Source organism: Cyanistes caeruleus, chromosome 5 (assembly GCF_971803275.1).
Source record: "Cyanistes caeruleus chromosome 5, bCyaCae1.hap1.1, whole genome shotgun sequence".
NCBI lineage: Eukaryota > Metazoa > Chordata > Aves > Passeriformes > Paridae > Cyanistes > Cyanistes caeruleus.
In genome coordinates this window covers 71,729,042-71,751,037 of record NC_141705.1, presented here as the reverse complement: position 1 = coordinate 71,751,037, position 21,996 = coordinate 71,729,042, and positions in this window count along the sequence as shown.

Genomic DNA, 21,996 nt, shown 5'->3' with positions numbered 1-21,996 from the left:
CACTTCCCTTTATTCTCCAGCCGCTGCTGATGCCTGGGATGTGTCGGGAGCAACGCGGATTGTCCAGGGAGGGATGCTCCGGGCTGGCTGCCGGGCGGGTCAGGCAGATGACCTCCATCGCTAAGGAATTTCCCACATCCCAACCAGTCCAGCTGGCAGGAATGATGAACTGGAGGATTTGACAATAGAAATATTGTTCGGGCATTGTCTCACCAGGTGTGGGCACTGCAACAATCTGATCTCACGGGAACAAACAGTTCTGATTGAAGGGAAGGGCTTTGGTGTGACAGGAAGAGCTGCCTGAATCCCAGTATCCCTGGCCACCCTCACCTCAGCCCCTCCAGAGGGAGGGTTGTGGACACTTCCTCACCCCCATCAGCTCACCCGAGGCGAGGTGCTGCTCCTGGCAGCTCAAACACTGCTCTGCTTTGGTCCAAGACCTTCCAGATATTCCAGGATGAGGACTGAGAAGCCCAGGGATAAACAAAGGCCTCTTGGAAGGCAAAGCATTCATTTTGTGATTAAAAGGCAAATTAAGAGTCCTTTTATCTTCACGGCTTCTGTTGTCTCTTGCTTGTGTGGACTTTTGCTTTCTGCCCTTGGCAAGGCTTGGCACACTCACCTTTCGGCATTGCCATCCTCTGCCTTGCCCGGGCTGCCTCTGGTTCAGCTCCCCCAGCAGCTGCTGCCTTCAGCCTGCTCTGTTCTGCCCCAGCTCGTGTCCCTTTCCCTTGGCTCCTCCCTGCTGTGCCCGGCCAGTTCCCACCTGTGAGCAGCAGGGATTCCTCGCCCTGCCCAGGGCAGCCACCAGCCCCGCACATTCCCCAGGGTCAGCCGGGCTGCTGCAAACCTTTGGTGTCCCAGAGCTCACGGATCGCTGCCAGGACAGCAGCTGGGGAGCTGGAAGCCTCTCCTGAGGATGGGGACTGATGCGCCTGGTGCCTGGGAATTCACCCAGGAATACTGGATCCAGTGCTTATGAGCAGTGCAGCCAAGGCACCCCATTTCCTGCTCGCTGAGACACCACCAGCACTGCAGCCTGGCAGTGACTTCTCGTGCTCTCCTGAGAATGCAAATGCAAAGATCGTGGCTCTTGCTTTGGAGGCTGTGATCAAGATTAATTTTCAGTAATTTGAAACAATTATTTCTCCTCATTGCTTAATTCTGTCTGCAGCTGGGACTCCAATAAGAGGAGAAAGGAGACAGTTCACTGGAGCCCCTCTCTTGCCAAACACTGAGGCTCATTCAGGTCCTGAGAGGAAACTCAGGCAGGGAGAGCTGCCCCTGCCCTGCTGGGATTGCACCCTTCATTCATGAGGGAGAGACGTCCTTGTGAAAACCGCTCCAGTTGTCTCCATGCCTTGTAGTTCCCACTACAAAATTGTTTTGACCAGAACTGAGACTGCTGAGCATCACTGAGCAGCAAAGGAGACATCCAGCAATCCCCATAACCTGGCAGAAATCATTGCTGGCCATGGCCTGAGCCCTGGGGTGAGAGTCCCAATGGGAACAGCAGCTACAGCCACCCTGATATCCCCAGGAATGTGAGAAACCGCTTCTTCCCATGGCTGGGAGAATGTCTTTGTGCATCTCCAGGATCCACCCTCAGCACTCACTTGGCCTCTACACATATTCATTCCTTACACCTTCCTCACAAGGCATCCCCACCAGTTCCATCTCCTGCCTGCTGGGCAATGCTCCCCCTCCTCATTGCAAAGGGCAGAGCGAGGAACTCTGCCAGTGCCCTTCACTGAGCTCCTCTCACATCATCTCTCCCTCCTTTCATTTCCTTGCCAGCAAGGAGAAAGATTAAAAGGGGAAGAAAAGTGCGTTATGATCTCTGCAAGGCCAGAAAGTGGCCTGAAGAGACATGTGAAATTTTTTCCAGGATGATGTGTCACACCACCCTGAGCTGGGCTCAGCTTTGAACAGCCTGAAGGGCAGCACTGCCAAGACCCAAGGCAATCATTTCTTTGTAGGCAGCCCAAGCCCATTTAATGTTTCACTGTTTGACCCAGGGATCTTGAGGGATTTTCTCCAACCCAAATGATTCTGTGACTGCATATTCCCAAAGTCAGAGGAATCCAGACAAACAGACATATTGTAGAGAAAGTACCTTTTCGGAGTGTTTAGGTAAATTACAATTATTTCCCCCCCAACAGACGGACTATTTTCTGCTCAGTATAAAAAATGTGTTTTCCAGCACAAAAGCTGTAATTCACCTGCCATCCTCTAGCACCCTAAACCAGAGCAGTAAGAGGCAGCCACGAGGAGCATGGAAAAACAGACAGGCACAGACTGCCCCTGCCCAGCCCAGGGACGAGTCCAGAACTGGCTCCTGAGAGAGAGCAGGAGAGTTCAGGGATAAAATCACCTGACTGTGAGGACTGGCCTGGTCTCTCCCAGGCTACACTTCCCTTCTTACTGGGAATTTACTGGGCCATGGCAGAGGATTCTGTTTAGTGACTATTGCCCCTGCCCATGAATGTCTGATGGATTGTTTGGCATTCCTGAGCTGCCTGCACCAGCAGCAGTCTGAGGTGCCACGTTCAGTGGCTTCAGGACCTCTCATTTCTCAAACTGGCCCGTGGTAACTTCAGCTGCCGACCCCAAGCTCTTCATCTGGGGGGAAACAGGGAACCGCTGCTCCTGGAGATGTTCCTCATCGAGAGTTGTGGGCCACTTATCCTTCCTGCTCCTTATCCCAATCAACCCTGTTCTCCCTCTTGGTATCCATACCAATCTTACTATGCCAAACACTCCAGCTAAAGCTGCAGTGCCACTGTGGACATACATGGAATAAACGGAGCTTGCTCTGGGTTTTTTCCAAATACTTTAAAATTCCTTTGTCTGTTTTTCAGCTCCAGAAACAGAGATGAGAAAAACACAAAGTACCTCTCTTGGAGCTCTCTGGACAGTGAGGTCCTGTGAAACCAGTTCTGTCTGGAGGGCACCTTTGCAGATTCTGCAGTCAGGTTCATCGATGGAGTAGCGCTAAGTGACAGGAAAACCTGGCACCCCCTGGTCCCCCTGCACTCCTCAGCTATGACAGCGACGACGCTGACTCTGTTTGAGAGGAAGCTTAAGCTGAGCTTTTGACAGACTCAGGAATGCTTATGGTGAATCTCCCCAGTCTCTTCTCAAGAGCATCTCTTGGGCTCAGTTGATAAAGAGCACATTAACCTGTCCCGCCTGTCGCTCTCCTCAGCACCGACACTCGCGGTTGGCAGATGGCGCTGCCAAAGGAGCAGCTTGGACCTTTAAGGCAGGAATATGGAAGGTGGTGTCAAAATGAATCAGAAGCTCAAGGTAGATGTGATCCAGCATTTCCAAGACTGGAGAGAGGGAGTTCACTCCTAATGCCCCCCAGGAGACCCCGTTCTCTAGAAACAGCAGGGGCAAACACCAAGGAATCCCCGCTTTACTCAAATCCACTGTGGTGGGTTTAGTGTGCCTGCAAGGAGAGGAGAACAATAAAACAACGAGTGGTGCAGACAGAGCCCACTCCACTGGCAAAGGGACCTGAGCTTCTGCAGCTCTGTGACCTCAGCCTTGGAAGATTCCAGCCTTGGCACTGAGGATTGCTGTGCCTTACTGAGTTTGTAAGGTGAGTTACAAGAGCTGACACGGAAAAGCTCTGCTTGCTGCGGACAGCACCGAGCTCAACACACCTCAGGTTCTGTGGATAGAATCTGTTTCTCCTGGAGCTGCAAGATTGAATCTCTCATTTTATACATGAAACAGCACTTGCTATTACCTCATTATGTGGTGCTTGGTAAAGGCATGGGTTTGAAAATTCTCTTACAGAGTATTTCTAGAAAAGGATCTATGAGTGACTGAAATGCTAGTGGTTTTTATTTCATATCATAACCCATCATGATGAAATGGAATGATGAAAGGCCTGGCTTTGTCTATCTGACTAATTGCACCCATCTTCCAAATCTGCTGAACGATCATTTATTGTTTCCTACTTTGGATGATCAAGCATTTTATCGATAAAGCTCATACAGCAATGGTTCAGAATCATAGAGAAATTCAGTGTCAAATCTGGAAATTGAATAGGTGTCCCACAAACAGCAATCACAGCCAAACCATGCCCCCAGGACAATCCTCTACCCAGGAATAAAATAGGAGCCCCAGTCCTGGAGAGGGTCAGCCCTCAGCCCAGGACTAGCTGTGAATTCCTGTAATGGAACACAAAACCACAGGGACTGATTTTCACCTCCACCCAAATTCACAGCTCTTGCGAAAGCCTGAGCTACTGACAAATAATTTCAACTTCTGGCACTGATTATGCTTCTTAGCATAATATGCTTCATAGAACACTGGATCACAAAAGTGCACAACCACCCCCATTTCTCTGTCTGCTGCCCCTGCTCTGACACTGGGCCAGAAGACCCAGGATGGAGTTTTCTGAGCAGGAAAGGCCCATCAACCAGAGGATGTCCCTGCATCCCGAGAGAGTCAGAGTGCTGAGATGGAGATCATCACTGCACCATTGTGGCACTTCTTTAGAGACAGGTCACCTTTGCCTGCTCCAACTGCGTGGGTCACAGCACCACTCCTACTTGCTCCAAACCTGGCAGCAGAGCTCACAACAGCTGGAAGAGAAACCTGCCCCTTCCCTGCCTACCTGGATTCCTCCCATCAAGTGCTGCAACAGCAGGGTCCTAGGCCCACGCTTTCTGAACCTTTGCTAAGCGCAGCTTTTTCAAAAATAAATTAGAACACAGCATTATTCTCCTTCCAAATCTGTAGCTACAAAATGTTTCTGCTGTAGGAAGCAGCGGCACCAAACACAAACACTGACCCAGCAGCCACTGGAGGTAAGTGACGGCAGCAGGAAGGAAAAGGAGCACCAAGAGTTTGTAAGGACAATCATGGCAAAGTTTCACCTTTAACACGTCTGCCCTCGCCTGTGCCACGTTACCGGATACATCCCTGCTCCCGGAGGCGCAGGGAAGGATCAGCGGGAGCGGCCGGAGCTCCCGGCAGTGCCAGGATTGCCCTGGGCAGAGGGCAGAGAGCCGTGCCCGGGCTGTCCCCACGCTGTTCACCCGCTGCTCCCGGGCCTGCCCGCAGCGAAGCCGACCGTGCTGAGCCACAAATGAAACAAAACCCGAGCGCTCGGATTGCTCCCTGTCCTGCCAGAGCCCCTTCTGCTCTTTGCCACAAGGCAAGGCCCCAAGCCACCCCTTTCTGTTCACCTCTCCATCACTCGGTCAAAAAAAGAACATTTATGTTTGCAGCTTTCAAATAAGTTTCCTTCTTCAAGGGATTTCTTCAGATCTGGCACAAACCCCCTCAATAGAATAAATAATTCTAATTGGCTTCCTAACAGAGGATTTTGCTGGACCTTTCCTAATAAATCCAAACAGTTTCAGCACAAGATGTGCATGGTCATTTTTCTTTTCTATCCCTTGCTTCATGACTCAACTCTTCACTTTATTGTACTCAATTTTATAGTTCAGATTTTAAGCTGAAGAAAAATCCTTCTCTCTGAAGAAGATTTTCTCATCAATTGAGCCATATATATTTTTAATAGGGATATCAAACCCAGCCTGATGGAACAAACACCTTGAGACACCTTCTGGACATGAATGTCTCTTTAAAAATATTAAAGCTCTAAGGGTTGAATTCTTTGCAGGTTTAACTGAACTGAAAGAATAAGAGACTTTGCAATGGGATGAAATGATGACTCAGGTCTCTAGGACATAATCAGGTTTATAGGATCTCTCCAGCAGCCCCCATCCATAGGGCTTTGCACTCCTGTTCTCCCATTTAACAGAGGAAATAGGTACACTTAAAAAGGGTTACCAAAACCCTTTTACCTTTAACCTATTAACAAAAGCTAAACGAGATACTTGGGAAAATCCTAATGCAAAGAAACATTCTGAGTGCGGCATTTTCTTATTGAATAAGCTCTTATTTTCTTAGCCAGATTCCTGTGGTGGAATCTGGCCTTGAACAGAGATTTTTAACACCAATATTGTGGAATGGGACGAGAGGACCTTTGTTTCCAGCTGCCTGTGCTGGTTTCTGTTCACCCTAGACTGACACCAAATAAACACGGTGCTGGGTTTCCATATAAATTATTGTAGTAGAAAGGCACCTGTTATTCCTTCAGAAAGAGCTCCCTACAACAACACAAAATTTCTTCCCAAGCCAAGGGAAGTTTATTTCCCTCTGTAATTTTACTGTGTGTGTGTGTGTGTGCGCTAGGTGGAAATAGAGAACTGTGAAAAGGCTCATTTTAGCAGGGATAACAGCTCACAGAAGTTATTCTGAGGCCTGGGCCGGAATGAATCACATTCCCACGTGTGTGTGCTGCCTGGCAGCAATCAATGCTTCCTCTTAGCAAGGGCACTCCGGGGGATGGAGAAATCAGAGCTGTGAAAAACCCAGCAAATCCTGCCTGACAGCTTCTCCAGGCAAACTGCCCTGCCGGGGCACCGGGAGCACGCTGGGATGTCGGGCCCATTCCACAGGGGCTCCTTTGGGATCCCTGCGCATCCCAAAACCCCATAACCCACTGCCCACCCCGGCCCCCAGTGCACTGACCTGGCTGGGAAGCTGTGAAGCAGGGGAGATGCTGATGGCAGAGGGCTGGGAAGCAGGGGAGATGCTGGGATGGCAGAGCTGGGAAGCAGTGAAAATATTGCAGTTCTGTAATTCAGGAAGAAGCACATGTTCCAAAGGAAATCCATCCAAAGCAGATTATACAGCATAGATTTGTTATCCATTTGAAGTTATTAACTGGAAGACAAAGAAAGATTTCTTTGGTAGCCTCACAGGTTTATCTTCATCATTTATAATAGGACAGTTACTCTGCTTTAAATATAAGTGGTTTCTTTCCCCCAACAGTCTCATCTACCTCCTCACCAAGCTGATACAGAATAGAGGAGCACAGATCGTGTGAGGAACAGATTTGGAATTACATAAATGGACTTACCATGTGGCTACAGCTGATATTTCCAGCTCTGTGGCCTAAGAGCATCCATCCAATGTCCTGCCAGTCCAGCACTTCCTGATGGTATTTGCAGCCACTGCTTCCACAGAAGTCAGAACAACGCACTTCTCCTTTGAGGTCATCTGGCTGCTGCAAGTGCAACAATGGAGCCACCAAGTTCCAGTTGCAAGGTCAGCATTACAAATTTAAAACCTTCCTGGTACAAAAGGTAAAGGCTCTCCAATCCTGCTGGAAACAAGAGCTTTGAAGAAACCTAACTCTTCCAACTTCAGCTTGCTTCCAACTTGAACGGTATCAGCTTTTTTAGATAATAAAGGATTGTCTGTAGATTACTGTGGATTAAAATTAGAACTGCAGACCTGACTATTAGTGAGGAAGGTGATGGTCCTTCTTCTCCATCCCTGGAATCACCATCATGCACTGTCTCGACTATCTCCAAGAGGTATTTTTTTTTTCAACGTGGATAAACAGTTTTAGGAAGTTTGGAACAGGGAGAATGGCTGCCTTCCATACAAATCAAACAGGTTCCATTTCCAAGTGATTACAATTGTATCAAAGTCTTCAGGCCCAAATAGGTGTAGCCTCTGTGAAATACAGAAGCCCTTATGAAAGGCTCACTCAGAAGGTGTGAATAGAATAAAAAAGAAATTCATTATAAAAAAATGAAGAAGGAAAAAACCTTCATTCCCAGCACTGCAGAATTCCAGCCAAGTAAAATCTCACTCACTTTACAATGAAAGGAAAATATTTGAGTGGTGGTGGCAGGGACAAGGCGAGGATATACAGTGCCAGGGAGGATTCTGCACTTAGAGATGCTGAGTATCCAGCCAAGAGACAGAAATTCAATTGCCAAGGCATTTGAATGAAGTCAATTAAGTCACATCACCTTTTCTATTTCAGTGTTTCCATCTGACAAGAAAGCAAAGGCGGGCAACAGAAAGCAGGTGAGCTGCTGCACTCAGGGGTAGGGATCAAATGAACTATGCTGGTTCCATATGCACTATGGGAAAAGCAGGCAGAAGAGAGGAAGAGCTCTAAAATTAAGATGGAATTTTAACCTCTTCCTTCTCTGTTGACACTGACTGTAGGCATGTCTAACAGCTTTTCAGACAATTGTGTTTGATTTTGTTCCACAAACCTTACCTAGATCCACATTCATTAGCTGACTCTCTGCTGCCATCAAAATTGAGGGAAGGAACACCTTTTAGCACTGCTTAGAAACAGAGGAGATCAAACTAAACTCTGCAGCTCCAATGAGCGAAGGAATTATGTCCTATCCACCTTCATGAAGCCGCAAAGACCAAAATCTCTTGAGAGCATGCCATTTCCTTTCAGCCTTCTACACTGAGCCTTCAGCTCATCACGGATCAAAAGATGCTGCACTAAATTACAAGAAAAATGACTGCATTCTGTTTAGTTGCAATCCTGGTAGTCATAACAAATCTTGTGTGCATCAGATGGCCTCCAGAAAAATCACATGCAACAGCAACACCATCCTCAGATGCTCTCCCAGTACCTTACCTAATCATTGCTCCGTCACTGGACAAGACTTGTCCCCACCCTTCACACCTACAGCAACAAACCTACAAATCTTCCAAACATTTCTTCAATTCCACACCCCTCCGGAACATTCCCGCTTAAAACCGCACAGCTGCCCACGGGACAAAGGTCCAGTGTTACAAGCTTCTGCTCTCCCTCCACACAAGCCCCTTGCACATCTTGCACTGCTGCTCTGAAACTGCACAATTTGTCAGCAGCACCATTAGACTCAGAATTGGGAAACAATTCCTTCTGCTGGGTTAAGTTGGAAACAGTTCAGGCTACAGGAGTTCTTTATTATTCACCCTCATGGAATGCCCCTGCCCTTCAGAGCTCAAGCACTCCTGTGCAGAGCATCTCATGGAGCCAAAGAGAAAGGACTGCTGTCCCAAAAGAAGAGTCTGGGAGGAACTCCCAGTGTCCTTCATGCCTTGAGAAAGCTAAGGAGCAGTCACTGATGGCCTAAAGGGTACAAATTCAGTTCAGATGACAAATTTTCCAGGCTGATCCCCCTCCTCTTTATCCTCTAACACAACTACAAACAAACCAAATGATAGATTTCACAAGGAATAAGGGATGTTTATAAGCAAATCTCTAAACTAAGCCTGGCATGCTCACCCAGGAGTTCAACACAGCAAGGCAGGCACTCTGCACTACCTAGTTCATGGCAAGAGATTTCTAAACTCTACCAAATGAAGAGAAGAAATGAAACAGAGAGCAATAGAACCGTATTTTAATTCATTTCAAGGCATGGAATAACACAGAATCTTTTCCATGAAACTAGGGCATTTTTCTCCCTTATCTAGTGCCCAAGTAAGATTAGAAATTGGGAAAAAAAACCACTGAAACTGCAAATGCATTTTGCCCCCAGCTAGAAACAAAAGGTAATTATTTGAAAACTAGAAAAAACTCCAAGAGGAAACGTAAAACATTATGGAATATGTATTATTTTTATCACCCAGAATTCCCCATGTTAAAGGCACAGAGAAAACCATCATTCAGAAGTGGGAAAACAGAGGGACTGTACAAGTGAAATGGAGTTCTGACAAATGATGCTGTGTAGAATATGGGTTCCCAAACCAACAGAACAAAGGCACCCCGAAAAAAAAAAGCAGCAGCCTCAGAGATTGTACATTGCAGCTGAAGCACGGGGGTTTCTGTAGATTCACCTTGTAAACTGGCACACTTACTTGCCAAGGCTGCTGAACTTCTTTCACCTTAAACCACAAAACCTCCCAGTCCTTCCACAGCAATCACTCCATCAAATCAAGACAGACCAAAACATGTTCTTTGCACTGTTCACAATAAGATGAAGTTATGTGCCCAAGAGATACCATTTGAAGTCAGAAGGAACAAGCCAGCAGGTGTAGAAAACTGGTATTTGAAGAAGTGACAAAAAGACAGCAAACTGAAGCCCATGCTTAATACAAAACCCCATGATTAATAGAACACAAATGCAGATGGATATGATAAGCTTGCACTGTCGAAGCTAAAATCATTTCTAACAAAATTCACCACATTTCCAAGAATTCAGTACCACTTGTGGTGGCCACTCCTGATCTCTACATAATATGTCAGCAGTTCAATTGGCAAGAATCTCTTTATCTAGATCCAAGCAGGGAAGAAGTCAAGGTCCCAGTGATATGCAATTCTGTAGCTTCATTAGAAACCTTTCATCCTGCAATAGTTGAAATCCAAGCGAGAAAAGAACCTGTTTGGACACCAACTATCCTTAGTAGCAACGTTTTGCAGCACGCAATTTGAAAAGGTTAACCTGCCAGGCAATAATACAGACAAGAAAAATGAAAAGGAGGGCAAGGAGAATCATCTGCTGCTGAAACTGCTCTTCTACAAAAACAAAGTGATATGAAGATTCAGCCCGTGAAGAACACATTCCTCAACCAGGAGAGAAAAACACAATTCTTAAAAATCTCCTCTGTCGTTCTGATTGGGAACGGTGGGAAAGAACGACACGGACTCTCAAGGGAGTCACAACAGGAGAATCTTCTCTACTTTATTACTCTAGGCTTGTCTAATAGACAGATACGTGGAAAGTACAGAAAGGAAACTCTTATTGCTTAGTAAAGTGCTACATCACCATCATTGGTCAGCGGGGCTCACCACCCCCCCCTGACTTTCTCCTGCAAGGAAAACAAGAGGACAGACAAACAGCACCTGGCAGTTGTTTTCTGTCTCTGAGGATTGTTTTGAAATCCTCCTATGAATTCCCAGGCTAGCTTCTCGGGCAGGACTGATAGGCCATGGGGCCTGCAGTTTCTGCAGCTCTCTGCAGCCTGCTCCAAAGCTAGCATCCATACTCACCACTACATAAGAAATAGAAAATTGACTACAAATCACGTGTTCACTACTTGTTGCTTGTTCACTACTCAGACATCAGAATTACTACCACAATACTAGAAGAACAATCCAAGAAACATATTCCAGGGATGCATTTTAATTCATTTGCTGCTGCCAGCCGTGCTGTGCTTTGCTTCTATCCATCCACCCTGCTGCAAAAAGGTTCAATTGTGTTTTCACCATCACTTCAAATCAGCTCTTTGACTCACAGCTCACCGCAGGCCTCGAAACAGGAGGCAAAGATCTGCACCACTTGACCCTTCAGAACTTCTCACCCATCTATGACCTTTCTGGGGCCAGCTTCAGAAAATGGGGGGGAAGCCATTCCAAGGAACACGACCAAGGAAATCACACAGCACTCGGGACTTGTTCCAGGCATCAAATTTTTAATGGATGATGTGAAGTAACACCGAAGCAATTCCTGTCCACAGAAAAAAAGATTTCAAATGGTTTTGTCTCAAGGACAATCACTGGAGGTTGAAAGTTTCTGGGGCTGAAAGTTACATGAGGTCCTCAACACTGAGCAATCAATATCCCCACAGTCTAAACTGTGAAATTACTACCTGGGCAAGGAGAACATTTTCAGGATTTTCAACTCATCTCAAAGCCTCAGTAGAACTCAACCAGCAGAATTCCCCTGAGATGGCACTGTGCTCTGGAAGCCCTCAAATACTCACTAAAACAGACTTGACTTTCACTAGGACAGCTGCTCATGAAAATCTGGGGTAAAACCTATGGGCAGTGGCCATGTGCACGCATATTCCTTCTTCCCACAGCAGGCACAATCAAATCCTCCTTTGAATGGCCTCCAAGTTGAGCAGCACTCATTGGCACAGCCTCTTCTCCCACAGACAGGCCAGCGAGCAACACGGCAGCGCCAGCCAGGTGGGCAAGGACAAGAGAGAGCAGATGCCAACAAGGCTTGGAAGCTGGGCCAAGGGAGGTTTACGGTGGCCATTGGGAAGAACTTGTGCCCAGCGTGGGCCATCAGATACTGCAATGGCCTGACAGGGGCTGCTGGAGTCATCATTGTGGCACGGGTGCAAGGCAAGCCAGGCCGCAGCGCTCGGGCCCCGCTCTGCTGGCCATACTTGCCGCCATGGCTCCCAGCTTGGACTCAACATTCTCTCAGGGCTCTCTGCAGCCAGGGCGTTCTGTGCTTCTGTGACATCACAGCCTCTGAAGACGGCACGCTGGCTGGCAACTGTCCCCAGCTGTTGCTGCGCCCCAGAGCCCAGGCACAGCTGCTCGCAGAGAGACGCCCAGAGCCTCGGTGCTGCTGGCGGAGCACTATGGCTGCTCACGGCTCCTCCGCGCTGCTGCAGCTTTACGTGCTGCTGCTCTTGGCCCATCCCCTCGACCCTGTGAGCAAACCCGAGAGGAGCACGGGTGCCTCTCCTCTGGTTCCGGAGGATTTCGACCTGGAGGAGAAGGACTCTGCGCTCCTCTGGTGGGCGGCCAGGACACTCCTGCTCATTGACGTGCTCCTCATAGGAATGGCCATGGGATGGGCCCTTGGAAGAAGATTTCAGAGACGCTGGGGAGAGGTGAGGCAGGGGGTGGGGGGTCAGGGGCAGGTGGGATGGGGCAGACCTTGAGGGCCTCTTGGGCACCCTTTGGCCAATGCCCTGCGGCAGAAGGGGCCTGAGCTCCTGGCTGGGGAATGTGGCCCAGGGGCTGAGCTCCATGGACAGCACCAAGCAGAGGCGGCAGAGCTCTGCCTGCTGCAGCCTCTTCCCCGGGCCAGCCCAGCCCAACTGGGCCCGAGTCTCTGTCTCCCAGGCCAAAGGCAGCCCCACAGGTGCCGGCCCCGCTCTGCCTCTCTGCCTCTTCCATGGGGGTCCCTGTGCTTTGCCTTGCAGCGGAATCTCCAGAGCCCTTCGGGCTGTGCGGGGCCCCGCCGCCATCGAAGACAGGGCTGTCCCACCAAGTTGATGCAGCTGCTCAGGCAAAACCGTGACCTGATGCGGCTGCACCTTCGCTACAGCTCTCAGCCGAGGAGGCCAACCACCAAGATGGCGGCAAAAGAGGGCAGTGACAGGAGACTCCGCACCTCCCCACAGCTCTGACCTCCAGCGTCGCGCTCCATCTAAAGAACCTTACGGGGAACGGGTGACCAGTGCCCAGCCCAGGCACTGCGACGTTCCCCACCTTACAAGTTAGCCACACCCCTGTTGTTGTTCGATTCCCCACCACGTTTTCCCCAAGGAGTTGACCTTTCCCTTAGTGTTCAGTTCTAAACAGTTGAAGCATTGAAGTTTCTTAGCCTTAAGATTCTTACCCCATAGTCTTCTAGTAACGTTGGATTGTAGATTTTAGAAGTAGTCAAGTGAATAAAGTTCACGTTTTCTACACGTTGCTGTGTCATTTTCTTGAGGTTGCACCTGAGACCTGGGGACTCCTTGAGAGATGGCTTTGCATGGCAGCTCCAGACTGCCTGCAATGGAGAGCCCCAGTGCCCCAGCAGGCTTTGCAAGAGCACGGAGGGCAGCGGGAAAGAAGAAGGTGGCCAATATTCACCTGCCTCCACCTTCCAAGGAAGCTTGCAGTCAAACCCTGTCTGCCCTTTAGGGGGGACCCTAAAGGCCCCGGCAGGCATCCCCATGGCCCCAGGACGGGGGGCTTGCAGCACTCTGGGGCACCAGGAAAGGAGCAGGATCATCCCTGGAAAGCTGTCTGGAGACAAATCCAGAGACGTCTCCCCTGGCATCCAGGCAAGGGCTGAATTCAGGCAGGCTATTAGATCCACAGGCTGCCTGGGCTATGGCACCAATCAGTCCTGCTTCATAGATTTCGGGGGGCGGGGTTATACATATATATATATATATATATATATATACGCATATATGTATATATGTATCTACATCTGTATTTAGTTCTTTGTATTTATCCTGTTGACCCTCAAATAGGATTAGATTTCATTTTCCTACAAAACAAAACATCTGTTTTTTGATTTTTAGGAATCAACCATCTGTGCTCCCACTTTAAATCACTTCTCTCAAACTCATTCTGCATCTTGCTCCTTTCCAGCACCATCAAATACCTCTGTTAAAATACAGAGCATCAGTGGAAGGACGACAATCTTGTTACTTGCTGAAGAAAGTTAACTTGGATGACATACCTGCTTTTAAAAATCCAAGAGGAACAAAACCTACACATCAGCTTTAGAATTTCAAAAGCTGCTTCCTCAACTCTTCCACACCACTTTACTCTTTGGGGACATTCAGCAGCAATACCAAACAAGCACAGAAAAGAAATGGAAGAAGAAATGCAGATAGTCAACAGCTGACCACCTACCAAAATACATTTTAAATGCAGCTCCAAGTTCTCCAAGAGCAAGTTTGAAGTGTAAATGGAGACACTCACACAAAATTACTACCACTTGGTACTTTTGGCATTTCCTTGGGCTTTCCTCTTCATTTTTTTTTTATCTCTCACCTAAAGCAAGAGAAAAAACCCCAAACAAACACAACCTTTCAGGCAGAGAAAAGATGTGGTTGCTCTTGAAGAAAGCATTTCATTCTGCCTGGAGAAGAAGCTGCTGGGAAAAATATTAGCTTTTAGCAAAATGGCACTGTGCTGTTGCACTTGTTCTAGCACTGGGAGAAAGAACAGGCCCGTCTGTAAGGCTCCTGCAGCTCACCCTGGCTGAGGGTCATTGACCACTGAGCACTGCAGGCATCACTGGCAACAACGATGGTGGAAAATGGGGAGGGAGCAGGATAAATAAATGTTTGCCATTGCCTTAGCCAAAAAAACCCCAGACATCAAAAGCAACCCACCCTCAAAACAAAGCTATGAAAATAGTTTGCCTCTGAATTTAAAGAACTTCAATTAACTCTATGATGTGTGCTTTTGGTTCAGCATTCATCAATCTGAATTTGAATATGCACAGGGTAATGAAAGGTAACTGAGGCTTAAAAATCATGTCTATTGACTTGTGCATAGCCTATACTGAAGCACATTAAAAAGCAGCGTTTTGCTTGAAATCTGCACGGTATTAACTTCATTCAGTCTTACACTCACTAGGTAATTAAATACATGAAGAAATAGATTTTTTTTTTTTTTTTATTAAGAATGCATTATTAATTAGGAAGGCATGGCTTTAGCAGAGTCTGCTGATACCAACATTACTCAGCTAAGTTCAAAGTATGAACACAAGAACTTGATGACAGAAGCAATGTTCATCAGAGCCTCAACAAGAAAGTTGCAGTTCCAAGTTTTTCAGATGTCCTACACTTGCTAAGGCACCTCCAGAAAGAGGAGTCAACTGAAAATAGCACAGGAAATTTGAAACCCATTTCTATATTTTTCTTTTTTTTCCTGAACTTTCTTGTGGGCAACAGAAAACTCCCAATATGTGGAATGCAATGTAGTTTTTATGCCAGAGTCATGAGTCATCCCCTCAGTTCCAACCTGATCCAATGCTCACTTGAATCTTGGAAAGGCTCAAATCAGCAAGATGAAATTAAAATTGTATTCATGAAAGGAGCTCTTTACTCTCCATTCCCCTCCCTCCCCCAAATACATCAGCACCAAGTGAGAAAGGCTCAATTTGAAAGATAATTATTACACAATTAAACTTGGACATAGCTAGTTTGCTACAAGTTCCAGCAGACAGACAAATGAGAGCAGAATCAGAGGTTATCAACCTCAATAGAAATTCCAGCTCATGCTTTCCCCAAAAGCCTCATTTAATTTATCCAGGATTAAAAAATAAAAGAGAAATGAAAAAAAATCACATAAAAGCATTTCACATAGTATATAGTGAAATACTATCATTTCCACCTGAAATATTCATCATCATTATTATGTTTTTCCATAGTAAATTACAAAGTCTCCTGCACCCATCTTCCCAATATCTCATTCTAAGTGCTTGCTACTTTAATCCCTTAGGAAGCAAAAGGAGCCTCAGGTGTCTCTGGATCAACAGAAACTAAACAACACAGCTTGACAAAGTATATCAAATTGTCAATCAACTCAATAAAGAACTCCCACTCCAGAGATAGCTATCACCAGCTGATGAATTTGGCTAGGGCAGGTTTAGTGAAGAAAAACTAGGTCTTTATTACCAAATCAGTTAGGAGTTGTTCTACCGTACTGCCCGTAGGATGGGAGTATAAACACCATATTCTTCACAGCCTCATCCACAAAGAATTCCACCTTCAAATTAAGGCTGCTTTGGAGTTGGACCAAACCAATGAAAACTCACTCATCAAACACAGTGATGGCAGCATGCTCAGTCTTTGCAATACAAAACTGGCAACTAACAGCACATTCCTGATCACATCTCCAAGGCTGAGTGTACAGAACTGCAGTGGTGGCCAGGCCCTCGCTGACTGCCAAACCTCCAGCCATCATCCCTTCCTCTCACAGCGACAGGGCAGAAAATAACAACAGCAGAAACTAGAAAGCTTAAGCTAAAATCACAAAGGTCATTGATGAAACAGACTGGAGTGCTTTAGAAACTAGCACGCAGATTTAGCTGAAAACAAATCTTATTGATCACCAATTACAATGAATACTTAATTCTATCATTCTGCATTATTATTAGACAGTCAGAGACAGCCAAGCTGACCTCAAGCATGCTGAAGCATCGGGGCCAAGCAGTGCACATCTTCCCAGGAGCTGATTTACCCATCGTTCTCAAGTGAATTCACCTGCACACAGCCCCACCGTACAACTGCTAGGCTGCAAAATAAAAAAATAGCTCTGCTTAAGAGTCAAACCCCAGGACATAGACCATATGAAAGGAAGAATGAAACCTGCAGCATTTGGTTGACCTTCAATGCCCTGAGAAGATGACAAATTCCCCAAGATGAACAAGTGCCCAAAATACAAAGCAAAGGACTGACTTTTAGGGATCAAATGTTAAATAGGCCTGTGAAACTGGAGTTGTTAGGTTGCACATGAAAGAAGGGAAAAAAGAAAAAACCACCCCAACCCTCAACTGCAATTTTACATCCCTCTTGGAAAATTTGCTTTAATAAGAGAGAGGAATGGATACAATCTTCCCCTCACCTGGAGATTTTAATCAATTCAAGCCATTTCAAATCTGGCAAGAAAGCCCTACCACAGTCCCCATCAAACAACATTGCCTTTCATTTTTGCTTCTCATGACTACTTCAGAGCAGTCTAAATAACAGCAAAGAAGGAAATTCAAGTTGCAATTCAAACACTAAGCTCTGGAATCCCACATTGCCTTCAAACACCTGCATGAAACACTAACTTCATGCTCTATGCTCCCTGCTTTCTTCTAGTTTACTGCACAGTGCATTATTTACATAAAACAGAATTTCTTCTGTGGGAAAGGCTTGCATGGTACTTCAAAGCCTGAATAAATCAGGGACTGCAGCTTGAACTAACAAAAAAATCATCCAAAAAATTCCTTTCAATATCTGCATTGTATTACCTTATCATGCTACCTGTCTAGCTGAGTTATTCAGGTATCCACACCAGAAATGACAGACAATGTCTCTCTATGATGATGTGATGTTACTTCAAATGAAAAAAAACAATAAATAAAAATCACAGATTAATTTCCCATACAAATGATGACTCACTACTCCCAAATCCTTCCTTATAGCAGGATGCTCACTTCAGTCTGGAAGTCTTCATGTTGCAGCCTGCAGGAATCAGCTTATTTCCTGTCAAGGGCTGGAAAGCCTTACAGGAACTGGTTTTGGTTGAAGAACTTCTCCAAGGTGCTTACCTGTGGGACTTATCCAGGTAAGGGATGTTAGCTCCCTCTTCTTTGAGGTTCAGTGTCCAACCACTCCTACTGCTGGTAAGAAGAACAGAAGAAACATCTGCCCATAGCAAGGACTGCACTGGTGGGCAAAGTCCAAATTCCATCCTTCAGGGAAAAAGAAACAAAGACTGAGGAATTCATGTCTGTTCAAAATTTCATCCTTGACTACTGAAAGCATTGGAAGCACATGTGTATGTTTAAAAATGGAATTGTCCTCATTTAAGAATAAAAATAATTTCATCCCATCACCATTTTTCTTGGTCCAATCCTGAACTGCAGATCCAAACAGCTGAGAAAGCATGGAATAGTCTGCTGGACAGCATTAAAATGAGCAACTCCTGTATCTTCCTAAGATAAGAACACAAATCACAAAGAAAGGCACTCTGAGAAAAAATTTCTTAGAGGAAGACCTCAATTATTTTCCAGCAAGGCAGGTAATATGCATTTGGCTATTTGTTAGAAAAAAAACCAAAAAGCAAACCTGTTTTTATACAAGATTTTACTCATATATTAACTATCACATATTTTGCAAAACAAAAAGAGACCACAGCAAAGTAAAATCCCAATTTTTCCTATATTTAAGCTGTGATAGTATGTCTGAAATGGGAATCCAGAGCCTCACCAGATTAATATCACCACTTGGACCAGAGAATTTGCCATATCCACTTCTTCTGGTTTCGTTCAGTTGGAGCTTCTGTTTGTACAGTGATGATGGCTCTTGAACATTCTGGGATTTAAAGTAGTCCCTGAAGAGATGGCTGACAAAAATATGATGTTACTTTCAAGATGCTTTTTAATTATTTCTACCCTCATCCAGAACCTGCAAACATCTGATCTCCTTCACTATGCTCCAAGCTCATTAAAACTGGAACGCTAAATAAGAATATTCAAAATATTTTGTTTTGCATTGCTAAAGGCACCACTGCAGGTACTTGACTCATCCTTCAGACTGTAAATAAATAAATGAAGTCTAGGACAGGTCAAATAAAGACACTATGTTTTCTGTGTTTTGTTGGGGTTGGTTTTAGAAGACTTAGGAGATTTGAAACAGATCTTTTATTAAGGAATTGTTCCTAAGGGACTTGACTTACAGAAATTAATTTATACTTGGCAGTGCATTTGATTGATTGCAGTTCCTTTTTTTCAAATACAAACCAGCATTTTCACTACCAGGTGTGGTGGTTGGAAATGTTGGGACTGTAGAACACTGCAAGGCTAATTTCTCCTCCAGTCTCCATCATTTTTATGTAGCTCAGCATTTTCTCATCCTTACTGAGATCTGCTGCAAATTTAAAATACCCTAACAGGGCTGAGAGAGTATTGCAACAGTGTTTATCTAGTGTATCATTACAGTTCTTGTTACCCTAATTCCACAGTTCTGAGCAACAACTCTCATTTTATGGGCAGGTAATTGAGCTCTATGATACATGAATTGATTTGCAGGGGAAATACATTAAAACCTGGCTGGAAAAGAAAATTATTCAGGATCTTCACTCTGATTGCCTTTTACAGCTACCACTCTAGGACCACTGAAAGAGCTTACTTTAGCTCATGTCAATGAAGCTACAATTCAGTGTTTGTCCAAAAAATGTTCACATTCTAAAATGAAGGTTACTGTGGTTTCCTGAGTTATAAAGGCAGAATTAAAGATTACTGCAGATTCTTAGATCAGGACCACTTCCCAGCTCAAGAACTATTTAGTGGGAAGAGCCAAGGCAAAAGGCAGCATTCAAGCAAGTGTTGCTGATCAAGTGAGTTATGGGTTCTACATGAAAATGTTAGCAAGGGTGATCCAGTCAGATCTCATGTCTGCCTGTGGTTCAGCACTGCAGCTGCTAACACCCAGAGCACCAGATCCAATCACTCCTGAGGAGCAGGTTTGTTCAAGCAGGCACTGTTGTTTCAGGACCAGTGAAAGACAGGACAGAGACAAAATTGATAGTACTCCCTCAGTGCAAACAGAACTTGCCCTGCGACAAATTTGCTCCTCTCTGGCCCTACTTTTAACATCCCTGCTCTCAAATTCCTATTTTTAGCAGCTTCTCATAAAAGGCATTCTTACTCAGAGAAGTGAATGTTAGAAGTGTTCATTTGAATGAAGCAAACAATTAAGCAACATCTTCCCTAAAGTGATTTTGTAAAAGTTATGGTTTAGTTTTCTTCCTAATTGCTTGGAAAAATCGGATTGGCGCAGGAAATGGGAAGGGTTGGCTAAAAGGAGTCAGCTGATGGGAAGCAGCCAGTAACTCCTGCTGCTGCTGACCTGCTGCAACTCCCAGGTAAGAGGACAAGTGCCTCATTTGTAATCAAGTCTATATAAAACACAAAAGAGGCAGAAGGACAAACCTGGTTCATAAAGGCAGCAGTCTGTGACCAAAAGCAGCAGAGTCAGCAGCCAGTGTTTCACTCCTGATGAGAGCCCACTTGCAAAAGTTCCACTTGAGTACCTGCTGCAGAGCAGAGGCTGTTCTTCATTGATGTGTCAAACCATGACAGCCATACTTCTGTTGCTATTCAAAGAACAGGGATAAACTCCGGGGTTTGTTAGGTTTTAAATAGTTTCCAATTTCAGGCCTAATAGAAGGCAAAATGGAAAATATCACATGTAATAGGACTTAAAAATAGAAATATGGAAGAACACAATGTTATACTCATGTTACCTATTACTTTTTTCAGCTGAGCAAAGTCTTCACAAACACTATAAATACATATCTTTTTCCCCCAATGAAAATAATAATAAAAAAATCTGTCTTGTAACCTGAAAGAAAAGAGATAAAACCAAAGCAAACCTGATTCTTGTAAACAGAAAATGTTGCTTAAAAATTGAGTTTGGGGAGCATAAATATTTAATTGCCTTGAGCATGTCTTAGGAATTCACATTTACTCAAAATAGTGTCAAGAGCAGACAAAACTGCAAAACAATCTCTTTTAGTAGGAAATACCTTGTGAGAATCAAGTGTTTTCTTATCATCTTTCACTGTTTCACTTGATGTCTGAATCTTCTAACTCCAACTCCTAGAACAGCATCAGTGGGGGAGAGAGACAATGAACACTCCTTCTGTTATTTGACTGACTGCAAGGTTTAGACATGTAGAGTATTAATAAAAATAATTTATTCTCACAGGGTTTTGTCAGAATAACAAGCTGGTAGCTTTAAATATGGTTAAGAAAATTTTATGTATGTTAGGAAAAAACAAACAAAAAGAAACATTTGCAGTAGTAGGACAAAACCATCATAAAAAAGGTATATAGCAGATATACATATTTATATTCATATATATATATCTCCAATTTCCCAAAGCATTGCTCTAAGAATTAGACAAAACTGGCTACAAAATTCAGATTTTTTAGGTTATTTATTGACTGTAAAGTGAATCCTGACTGACAATAAATATCACTGGGGAACATTAATTATTAAATATACATTGTCCAATCTTTAACAAATCAACTTTAGTAAGAACAGTTTTAAATCTAAAAATAAAAACAATTTCCAAGACACTTATTTTAAGTAATTGCACTAAGAAATAGTAAGACCTTATATATAGTTAAATGACTAGCAGCCAACTCACATCATCATAGTAAGAATAATATATATGTACTGCAATTTTAAGTGTTATGACTTCAAGAACTTGTAGTAATAACCAAGCATTACTTGCTAAATAACACAAAATTTGTCTGATTAAGTCTGTTTAAAAGAATATGCAATGGGAATAACTAAGAGCTGAAATTAATGGTGTTAGCTTGTAAAGACAGAAATTTACTTCTTACAAGTAGGAAAACATGCAATATATTCCTATACTTAACACATGTTCATAGTACAGACATTCCTGTTAATAAATTTCAGGTTAAAATTGACAAATGTGACATGTTCTACTATATGGAATTTCTTCAAGTGACTGTTGTTCCATCGGACAACACAAACTAAAAAATGTCCTGCCTCTCAGAAATATTATTCTGTTTCTACTCTTTACTTTATTTTTTTTTTTTTTTTTTCACTTTTAGAAAAACACAGATTTTTTTTTTTTTAGTATTAGAAAAATATAGGACAAAAACAAGGCTTAAGTTTTAGATAGGGAAGAGAGAATAAGGAGATGCTTTATAAGCTGAAATATTTTTCTCTTAAAGCTATGGAGATGGACAACCATGTTCTGAAAAAAACTCCTTTAATTCATGACAGAGTATATTGGGAAGCATGGAGTGTTCAAAGTGTGGATTTTGAGTAAAAAGTAGAGTAATTGTGATACAGTGAGGCGCTGGAACAGAGTGGAGTGAAGATTTGAGGCCTTGAGGGCAATGAGAAAACTGTTTTCCTGCGAAGCTCACAGAGACAGATGAAGAGGACTCATGGCCCATACACACCTCAGAGTGATGTGAAATG